This window comes from Schistocerca americana, chromosome 4, assembly GCF_021461395.2.
Source record: "Schistocerca americana isolate TAMUIC-IGC-003095 chromosome 4, iqSchAmer2.1, whole genome shotgun sequence".
In the NCBI taxonomy this organism is placed as follows: Eukaryota; Metazoa; Arthropoda; class Insecta; order Orthoptera; family Acrididae; genus Schistocerca; species Schistocerca americana.
In genome coordinates this window covers 213973986-213986173 of record NC_060122.1, presented here as the reverse complement: position 1 = coordinate 213986173, position 12188 = coordinate 213973986, and positions in this window count along the sequence as shown.

Genomic DNA, 12188 nt, shown 5'->3' with positions numbered 1-12188 from the left:
GACTTCCGTTCTTGAGATTAAGGGTCTTCCCGCAGGAACTTTGCATCTGCCAACCTGGTAAAAGTAACTTGTGACATTTTAACGCTTCCTATTGCTTTGCATAAGCCCTTTCTAGCCTTCGTAGTGGCTTCGCCTATCTTCGCTCAAAATATGATGGGAGATGTTTGCTCAAACTATTGCAAGTTCATGATCGTTGCGCATTTGACAGACATAGTTTCACATTAGATGCTCTCAACATTCGTGCTGCAACTACAGGAAGTTCAAATTGAGGGTGATGGATCGGCATCATTCGGTGAAAACTGGCGTAGTGTCTTTTTCGGAGAAAATACGGAAAAACTGATTGCATAAAATATTTTATTGTTCATCTAGAATCACATATTTCTAAATTATGGTTGGTTTTGGTTACATTGAACCATCTCCAGATCAGAATATGTCTGCTACAACATTAACACGTTGAGTTCTATTTGTATTAAGCATGCTACTTCGTAGACCAACGCTGTGTCGTACGACGTAGCATGCACATTGCCAGTAAAGACTGATAAGTTACTTGTCGACGTAAACGATTTTATGAGAGTAACATTAGAAATATGTGTTCTCTTTATCATCATCATCATCATCATCATTTAAGACTGATTATGCCTTTCAGCGTTCAGTCTGGAGCATAGTCCCCCTTATAAAATTCTCCATGATCCCCTATTCAGTGCCAACATTGGTACCTCTTCTGATGTTAAACCTATTACTTCAAAATCATTCTTAAACGAATCCAGGTACCTTCTCCTTGGTCTGCCTCGACTCCTACTACCCTCTACTGCTGAACCCATGAGTCTCTTGGGTAACCTTGCTTCGCCCATTCGTGTAACTTGACCCCACCATCTAAGCCCGTTCGCCCTGACTGCTGCATCTACAGAGTTCATTCCCAGTTTTTCTTTGATTTCCTCATTGTGGACACCCTCCTGCCATTGTTCCCATCTACTAGTACCTCCAAACATCCTAGCTACTTTCATATCCGTAACCTCAACCTTGTTGATAAGGTAACCTGAATCCACCCAGCTTTCGCTCCCATACAACAACGTTGGTCGAAAGATTGAACGGTGCACAGATAACTTAGTCTTGGTACTGACTTCCTTCTTGCAGAAGAGTGTAGATCGTAGCTGAGCGCTCACTGCATTAGCTTTGCTACACCTCGCTTCCAGTTCTTTCACTATGTTACCATCCTGTGAGGATATGCATCCTAAGTACTTGAAACCGTCCACCTGTTCTAACTTCGTTCCTCCTATTTGGCACTCAATCCGTTTATATTTCTTTCCCACTGACATTACTTTCGTTTTGGAGATGCTAATCTTCATACCATAGTCCTTACATTTCTGATCTAGCTCTGAAATATTACTTTGCAAACTTTCAATCGAATTTGCCATCACAATTAAGTCATCCGCATATGCAAGACTGCTTAATTTGTGTTCACATATCTTAATCTCACCCAGCCAGTCTATTGTTTTCAACATATGATCCATAAATAATATGAACAAAAGTGGAGACAGGTTGCAACCTCGTCTTACCCTTGAAACTACTCTGAACCATTAACTCAATTTGCCGTCAACTCTAACTGCTGCCTGACTATCCATGTAAAGACCTTTAATTGCTTGCAAAAGTTTGCCTCCTATTCCATAATCTCGTAGAACAGACAATAACTTCCTCCTAGGAACCCGGTCATATGCCTTTTCTATATCTATAAAGCATAGATACAATTCCCTGTTCCACCCATATCACTTCTCCATTATTTGCCGTAAGCTAAAGATCTGGTCCTGACAACCTCTAAGAGGCTTAAACCCACACTGATTTTCATCCAATTGGTCCTCAACTAATACTCGAACTTTCCTTTCAACAATACCTGGGAAGATTTTACCCACAACGCTGATTAAAGACATACCTCTGTAGTTGTTACAATCTTTTCTGTTTCCATGTGTAAAGATTGGTATGATTACTGCTTTTGTCCAGTCTGATGGAACCTGTCACTCCCACGCCATTTCAATTATCCTGTGTAGCCATTTAAGACCTGACATTCCACTGTATTTGATGAGTTCCGACTTAATTTCATCCACCCCAGCTGCTTTATTGCACTGCAATCTATTGACCATTTTCACCACTTCCTCAAATGTGATCCTATTTCCATCATCATTCCTATCCCATTCTACCTCGAAATCTGAAACCTTACTGATCGTATTTTCACCTACATTGAGCAACTCTTCAAAATATTCCCTCCATCTGCCTAAGGCATCTACAGGATTCACCAGCAGTTTTCCTGACCTGTCCAAAATACTTGTCATTTCCTTCTTACCTCCCTTTCGAAGACTGCTAATTACACTCCAGAATGGTTTTCCAGCAGCTTGACCCATAGTCTCCAACCTGTTTCCAAAGTCTTCCCAAGATTTCTTCTTGGATGCTGCAATTATCTGTTTGGCTTTGTTTCTTTCTTCAACATAACTTTCTCTGTCTACCTGAGTTCTAGTATGTAGCCATTTTTGATACGCCTTCTTTTTCCTTTTACAGGCTGCCTGTCCCTTTATGGACAGTAAAATTTGGAGCAATGTACAACTTAACTTCTGAGTGAAGGGGGTAGCAACAGCGTTCTTTTTCACACACCATGAAATCAGTCTCATTATTTTTCTAGCATGCCACATAAAATGTTTGATAGCAACGCCAAAGTATATTCCCTAGCCTTCTGCTTCACATGGCACGCGAATCACTTCGGATGTCTAGCAACTAAATCAATAGCTCTAATCCATTCTTAAGGTTGAAGGAAAGTCTTACACAGATCACTTTCATCAGCAATGCCATGTCTAAACAAAACTTCCCCATCTTTGAAGGATATTCATCTGAATACTCAATCTGCCCACGCCCAGCTGAAAATGACATTACAATCTGTAAGCTGATTCTAGAACTGAATGTTAACAAGCGGTTAATAGCATTTCATGACTCACCGAAGCTGACCAGACAGACAAATTCTCATTCCCTCGAACGTACTCGTAACGGCACATGCACTTGCCTGTTTCGCTCACTAACATTAATCAAGCCGTACGTTAAAATGAAACAGTCACGGATGCAATGTTATATTTATTTAAAAATAACAATTATCGCCTTGAATAGGCATCATCAGATTACCTAAAATGCAAATGGAGATTAATTAAGTAACTGTCCTATAAAAAGTATAAGGCATGGTTCTAAGCTGCGCCAAACATTTGACTGAAAACCGCCAACAACATTCACGTAAAAATGTCAAATGAAGTTCACTGCACCTCCTACCCAATCTCTATATCAGTCACATACACATAAAACCGTCTGCATGAAAATCCGGTAGTCAAAATAACTAAAAGGATCTGTGGGAAATTAGACAGAAAATTTCGGGAATCAAACCACAACCACGTCGGAAAAGAGGTCTGACAATCTGCTAAAGAAAACCAACGGAGAATCACACATACCTTTGAACTGTTTCAGCGTCCAGTAGAGCATGGTGTAGAGCCATTCGCACATCATGCTGTCCTAAACAGCTAAGCGGTCTAAGCGGCAGCGGCGTTAGAATTTCTAAAAGCTGTATTTCCGCATACAGTGTCGCTAATACGGCGAAAGCAAAATAGATGTCGCTGGTAACTTAAGTACAAATTAAATTGTTCAAATGGCTCTGAGCACAATGGGACTTAACTTCTGGGGTCATCAGTCCCCTAGAACTTAGAACTACTTAAACCTAACTAACCTAAGGGCAACACACACATCCATGCCCGAGGCAGGATTCGAACCTGCGACCGTAGCGGTCGCGCGGTTCAAGACTGCAGCGCCTAGAACCGCTCGGCCACACCGGCCGGCAACTTAAGTACAGACAAGACTAATATAGGACTGATTAACCTACGTGGTGTGATTGGAGAGTTTTAAGAATGGATACGCTACTGCCTACCCGTTTGGCGGACAGGTACACGGAGGGTGGGGAGTGAGTCATTGCCTTGCCCTTGAACGCCCTCTGACAGGAAACTGCATTTCTTTTATTGAGTTCGTTGTGGCAGCTGGTTGAGTGCCGGTCTGTTAGGGCTTGTTACCGGATTATGTCTGCATGAAAATGGACGTAGACATACAATTAGGGAGGTGGCTGATGAACTTAATTTAAATTTCTATGCAGTTCAGTCAATTTTAACAGAAGATTTGAACATGTGTCTAGTGTCCACAAAATTCATTCCGAAAGTGTTGTCAAGTGACCAGAGACAATATCGACTTGAAGCGTGCCAAGAACTGATTAATAGGACTAAAAATGACACAGATTTGTTAAATAGGGTAATTACATGGGACGGATCGTGGGTATATGGATATGATCCTGAAACAAAGTGCAGTCTTCACAGTGGAAGACTCCAGGTTCGACACGACCGAAAAAAGCACGGCGAAGTCAGTCGAAGGTGAAGACACTGTTGATGATTTTTTTCGATTCTACCGGTATACTGTGCATCATGAATTTACCCCTGGAGGACAGACAATTAACCAGGAATATTACAAATGTGTCCTTGAGCGCTTGTGCGAAAAGGTGTGGAAGAAAAGATCTGCATTGTGGAAAGACAGGGGTTAGGTGCTACACTATGACAATTCTCCGACTCATTGTGCGTTATCCATCGTTGAATGTTTTACCAAATTCAAAATTCCTGTGCTTTCACAACCACCAAATTTCCCTGATTTGGCCCCTGCGGACTTCTACCTGCTTCCCTAACTGAAATTTTCACTGAAAGGGAAGCGATTTGACTCGATTGGACACGCCCAGGCAAATACGGAGAGTGCCCTTAACAAACTTCAGGAAAAAAAATTTCCAGTAATGTTTCCAAAAGTGGAAACACCGTTAGAGTCGGTGTGTTCCGTCAGAGGGGGACTATTTTCAAGGAGATGCAGTACAGTAGCATGTACAATTACAGTCCCATTCTTCAGACTTTCCAATCACACATCATATACTTAACAACAAGGAATAAACTGCATTAAAATAAAAGTTAAACTGTAATGAAGATTGAAATTATTGAACACATAATATGATCCATCCAAATATGTGCACTACAGTGCTACTACTTGAGCAGTGCGCGGCTCGTGTTCATGCCGTTTCTTGCTTGACAGCTTCTCTTTACGGAACTGTGACCTCGTTTCTTATTCGATTTATTGCCGCCACTAAGTTTCTGACTTGCCTGCCTGTGAGTGGCAGCAGCAGCGCGTATCGATAAGAGCACTGTCTTATTATCTTCGTAGAGACCGCTAGTATTTCCGGCTCGTCGTGTGTCGGGAGTTCAGTTGGGACCAAGCGCCAGTGAGGTCCAGACAGCTAGTACTCGCCGACCGCTGGCGACACACATGCACTCTCCGATGGAAGGAGGCTGGAGCGGAAACGACCGTTGGTTGGTCGTTTGGTCAGTCGTCTCATCAACTACAACCTGATCCGCTCTGTCCTGTAAAAGCAGATTTCACTACTGTACATAGTAGGTAAACAATACACGACATCAATATTATGAGGTAACCAGCGAGTACGACATGAATAAAGCATACAAAAGCAGCGTCCACGAACGATTCAATAACAAACTGCAAAACTGGAATAAAACTTTCAAAAATCTTAAAGCGCTAAAAAATTACATGTCAATGTGAGGGGCATAACGCTGTAACATTGCATTAATTCACGCTCTAATGCCATACAACTATGGTGAATGTTCATATAGGGCAATAAAAACCCAAACATTGAAGTTCCTACGTGGTCGTCATGGGATTAATCCACATTATGCACCATACAAAAAGACGAAGAATAGAAGATCCAAAACCAACGGTTCACCCTGAATAGGTCTTAGATTAGGAAACAAGAATATAATGCTCAACAAAATATTGAAAATATATTGCTAAGTTAGTTGAGGGACCTTATGACGGTTGTCATTAAGTCATAAAATGTCTGATCCTTAACAAGGGTACCATTACGTTCACATGGTTGGATAGCAGTTTTCATCTCTTCTGATATGTTCAGCATTTTTCCCTTTCATGACGTACTCGGTGGTTAAATTCTAATACTACTGTCGTTTACAGTGCTGTTTATCTAGTGCGTACAGTAGTATTTGGATGGCCCATATTACGTGTTCAATAATTTTAATCTTCATTACATTTTAACTGTAATTTTAATCTAATGTATTCTTTCTTATTAAGCGTGTTTAACCAATCCCACGTTAGCCTTCTTTGTAACTTAAGTTACTAGCGTCAAATATTTTGCTCTCGGTGTATTAGCGCGTCTATATGCGGCCATTCGCCGTTTAGTGATTCTGGTGCTACTGCCAGTAAGACCACTCATCTGTTTGGCATCCTGGACAATGTGATGTGCCTGGCTCCACGTCGTACTGTACTTGATGTTATAACAGTTCAAAGATATTTGTAATTCATCGTTGGTGTTTTTTCTTTTCTTTTTTAAAAAAAGAAAGATGTTCAGACCGCTTCTCATTTGTGGCTGTATTTTGATTTCCGAAATTTTCTCTCTAGTTACCCGCAGTTCGTTTTTGCTGGATTTTCATGCAGACGGCTTTACGTGTATGTGGCTGATGTAGAGCTCTTTTAGCAGTCGCAATGAAGTTCATTTGACCGTTTTACGTGAGTGTTTCTCGCGGTTTTTAGTTAATTGTTTGGCGCAGTTTAGAACCATGCTTTATAATGTTTACAGTATAGTTATTTAATTACTCACCTTTTGCATTTTATATAATCTGATTATGCCTAACCACCGCAAAACGCGTTATTTATAAATCCGCCCCAGTTGTACAGCCCATGGTTCACTGACTAAATACGCTCTCATTTGCCGAGACGATAGTTTAGCATAGCCTTCAGGTACGTCATTTGCTACGACCTAGCAAGGCGCCATATTCAGTTACTACTGACATTGTGAATCATGTCCCGTCAAGAGCGACGTTCATCATTAATGGATTAAAGTTAAGTATTCCACCAGCTACGTCCGTTTTTCTAAATTCTAATTTCCTTGTCATGTTCCAGATCTCACGCCAGCCTGTGTGAGCTAAAACGTGTGCAGTTCGGCCTCCTTTAGTAAAACGGTGTTGGCTCTCCTGCCAACCACAACACTTATCCTCGCAACATTACCATTACTTCTTATAAAGGTTGTAATGGAGAATATTTCATACTCATTGGATACATTAAAGCAGCAAAGTATTCTTGTAACTTCTCCTTCCTCACATTAGAAAACCTACCACTTCCCACTGCTTGCTAGATGGATATTCGCTAAGTTTTAATGTGACGGATTACTTTATCTCCGATTCAGTACATTCGGATTTTGGTAAGAAACGTATATAAAACGACCTGATGCAGCTCAAAAGCATAAGGAAAGCTCCAGAAAGATTAAGGTTTTAGTTGAGCAATGGTAAAAATTCGGATGCTAGCGAGAGGCAACATTTGATTTCGTCTCCCACTGTAAAGCCTTTTATTACTGTTGGAGTAATTAAACTCAAGCCAGGTCTCACATCAAAAGGCATCACAGATTTACTCTCGTGTTTTCTAGCGTCCTGTTTCAGCCCGCGCAGAGCTCTGATCCAAGATCTCTCCTTCAGGAAAGAACTGCGAAACATGTTTGACCATCCACACTGGTTAAACGTCTGACGTCATGCGACAATTTGTATTCATACATACTTTGTGCTGGACTGAATTTTTTAGTTATTTATTTTTATTTTTTAAATTTCAAGCACTTAGAAAATTTGTATCAAAAATTTGAAAAATTAGACTAAAAAGGAGTGTCACCAAAGTTTACACCATTTTTAATGTGCTGCAATGTTACTGCATGAAAAGCATAAGCTCTTAAACACAGAATCATGTTGTGTGGTGAACCAGTAGTCTGTGCGGAGCGTCATGGCTAATGTCACTGATCCTGGTTCGGTCACAGCTAGTGCTTAACTCTCGAATAAATATCATCTGCAATGGCGGCTGAAGACTTCCGGCATAAAAAGACACCAGCGTTGTGTCAACGGCCTTGTCAAAGTGGGTGGATGCGCAGCAGAGGTTCAGGGCACTCCTTTGCTCTTGGTGTAAAAAACTGCCCTAAAAGGTGAAAGAATAAGCAATGATCAATGGCACGAGGATGCCGAGGGGAATAGAAATCACTGCATTAAATACAAATAATGTGTGCCCAAAGGATATGTGGACCGTAACTGAAAAAGGGCCATGACTGTCTGTCCATTGGCGAAAGATTCCGCATCAGTCTCGTATTCGGATCTCCGGGATGGACTGACAAGAGCGAGATGACCATGAGAAAAAGATGGAACAACAAACTAAGAGATGACATTGTACGAGTAGTACTAGGGAAAGTCAGAAATTTTAACATAGTAGGAAAGATAAAAAGGGAAATGCAACGGCTCAATCTAGGTATAGTGAGCGTCAGCGAAAACTGAAAAATTAAAATGAAAAGTTTTACACGAAAAGTTACACCATTTTTAATACGCTAAAGTGTTATTGTGTGAACATTGTAAAGTGAAATGGAAAGAAGATAAGAATTTCCAACCAGGCGAATACAAGACAATATCAAAAGCAATAGAAAATGGTATATCGGGGGTGAGATTCGTTATGAATATGGAAGTAGGGCAGAGAATGAGCTACTGTGAACAGTTCAGTAATATGGTTCTTGTCATTTGGTTCGACAGCAAATCAACGCCCACAACGATGGGAGCACAGGACGAAGATACAGAGAAAGTACGTGAGGATATTCATCGGGTAATTCAGTATGTAAATGGGGCTGAAAATCTAATAATCATGGGGAACTGGAACGCCGTTGTAGGGGATGAAACAGAGGAAGCGATTACTGGAGCAATTTTTCTAGGAAAAAGGAACGAGAGAGGATAAACTCAATTCAAATGGTTCAAATGGCTCTGAGCACTATGGGACTCAACTGCTGTGGTCATAAGTCCCCTAGAACTTAGAACTACTTAAATCTAACTAACCTAAGGACATCACACACATCCATGCCCGAGGCAGGATTCGAACCTGCGACCGTAGCGGTCGTGCGGTTCCAGACTGTAGCGCCTTTAACCGCTAGGCCACTCCGGCCGGCTAAACTCAATTTAGTTCGTCAACAAATTTCAGATGTTAATACCGAGTGCCCTATTCAAGCATCACAAGAGGAGAAGGTATACTAGGAAAAGAACCGAAGAAAAAGGAAAATTGCAGCTGTGTTACGTCATGGTCAAACAGAGATTCCGAAATCAGGTACTGGGTTGGAGGCGTACCAAGCAGTAGATAAAGACTCATATCAAAATTTAGAAATGATGAAAGTAGAATCAGTGTTTAAAGAAGTGGGGTACTGAAATACTGAGGAATTATGAAGTTCGTTAAGATTGTGGACACTGCAATGAGGAATATCACAGTACGCAGTTCAGTTGAGGAGGAGTGGATATCTTTTAAAAAGAACAATCACAGATGATGGACAGTCAGGCATAGGTACAAGGAGGATAGCTTCGAAGAAATCTTGGGTAGCAAGAAGTACTTCACATGATCGACGAAAGGAGGAGGTATAATAACGTCCAGGGAAAGTTAGAAATAGAGCAATATAAATCCCTTAAGATTTGCCACCCAAGGCGAAATGCTGCGGGAAAAATATCAAGTATGTTAAAAGAAATGATAGTCGGAAGGACTAACTCAGCGTATAGTAAAGTCAAAACAACCTCGAGTAAAAATAAAAGTAAGTGTGGTAACAGTAAGAGTGAAACAGGAATTCCACGGTCACGCGCAGAGGAAAGAGCAAGTAGGAGGTCTCATGTGGAGAACGGATTGTCTGATGACTCGATAGAGGAAGAAATTGGAGACGATAAGGAACATAAAGGATCCAGAATCAGAATTTAAAAGAGCTCTGTGCGACTTGAGATCAAATAAAGCAGAATTGGTCATCGGAATTTCTAAAATCGTTGGAGGAAACTGCAAGCAAACTACTTCTGAAGTTGGTGTATAGCATCTATGAGATTGGCAACGTACCATCAGACTGTGAGAAGAATATCTTCTACGCAATTCCAAAGATAGCAAGTGTGACAGGTCATAAAATTGATGAACAATCAGCTTAACTCATGCACCCAAGGAGCTGACAGGAATAATATACTAAAGAATGGAAAACAAAATTAAGGATACGTTAGATGGCGTTTCATTTAGCTTTAGGAAAGGTAAAGCCACTAAGTTGGCGCTGGGTAATTGCAGCAATACTGAAAAAAAATCAAGACGCCTTCATAGGATTTGTGGATCTATAAAGAACAATTGACAATGTGAAATGGTGCATGATGTTCGAAACTGTAAGAAAAATAGGAGTAAATCATACGGAAAGACGGGTGGTATGCAGCCGGCCGCTGTGGCCGAGCGGTTCTAGGCGCTTCAGTCCGGAACTGCGCTGCTGCTACGGTCTCTGGTTCGAATCCTGCCTCGGGCATGGATGTGTGATGTCATTTGGTTACTTAGGTTTAAGTAGTTCTAAGTCTAAGGGACTGATGACCTCATATGTTCAGTCCCACAGTGCTTAGAGCCATTTTGAACGGGTAGTATGTAACATGAAACTTCCTGGCAGATTAAAACTGTGTGCCCGACCGAGACTCGAACTCGTGACCTTTGCCTTTCGCGGGCAAGTGCTCTACCAACTGAGCTACCGAAGCACGACTCACGGCCGGTACTCACAGCTTTACTTCTGCCAGTATCTCGTCTCCTACCTTCCAAGCTGTGAGTACCGGCCGTGAGTCGTGCTTCGGTAGCTCAGTTGGTAGAGCACTTGCCCCCGAAAGGCAAAGGTCCCGAGTTCGAGTCTCGGTCGCGTACACAGTTTTAATCTGCCAGGAAGTTTCATATCAGCGCACACTCCGCTGCAGAGTGAATATCTCATTCAGTATGCAACATGTACAACAGTCATGAGGGGATAATAAGCTTTGGAAGACCAACAAGGAGGTGTTCGGAATAAAATGAGTGTAAGACAGGGATGCATGTTTTCACCCCTACTGGTCAAATTGTACAACAAAGAAATGAAGGTAGGGTTCAAGAGTAGGACTTAAATTCAGGGTGAAAGAATATCTCTGTTTAGATTCACTGAATAACGAGAAATTTATAATCAAAATCGGTGGTCACGAAGTAGCCGAAATTAAGGAATTCTGCACCTTAAAAGCAAATTAACCCGTGACAGACAAAGTAAAGGAGGGCATAAAAACCAGACAATCATTGGCAAAGAGGGGATTCCTGGCCAAGACTGGTCTACTATTTAGTGTCAAATACTGAGCATGAGGAAGAAATTTCTGAATGTTCTTCTGGTGCACGGCATCGCATGGTGATGGAACACAGACTGTAAGAAAACCGGAAAACATGTGCTGCTATAGGATGATGCTGAAAGTGGCCAGGTGCGAGGAGCTTTTCTGTAGAATCAACGAAGAAAGAAGGATATGGAAAACACTAAGATAAGATACAGGGCGGTAGGACATGTTTTAAGACATCAGGGACTAACTTCCGTGGTACTATAGGGAGCTGTAGAGCAATGTTTCGCGATCAGTGTGCTGCACCACACAGGTGTGCCGACAGATAGTGATGGGTGTGACGTGAATAATTATATTTTACCGTAGGAAATGAGGGTATTTCGATTTTAGAATTATTGCAAATTTTTATGTTTTTAAAGAAATTAAATGTAATTAATTTCTTTCGATTTTCATTAATGTTTGTTTACCTTTTACTTATGTAACTCATGCCAAATAACTTATATTTTTGTGGAAATTGAGCGTAATTTATTTAATCGATATTTTTGTTGTTCTTTCCTTATGTTAATCGTATTCTCGCCTCGAGAACTGTGCCGGCTATGTTGCTAGGGTGAGCTTACTTTTTAAAACCTAATCTCTTGTGTACTGCAGGTTGTACGTGTTTTTCCCTAAAATTAGTGATATTGACAAAAATGTCTCTCTGGTATTGTTTTTTTTGCTTTGTTTTGATATTTGTTACAGTTCGTAACCACTTCGTAAGCTGTATTGCTCTTTTCGTGCGCCACAAAGCGACCCTCATGTTGTCGGGCAACACTACAGTACTTTAGTTCAACAGTATTGTTGTCATTCCATACTGGCCTTCGCGCGGCTTCATTATTTCAGTTCCGTTTTATCACAGCTGTGCTCTGCAGTATAGCGAATGGGTCTGAGCACTATGGGACTTAACTT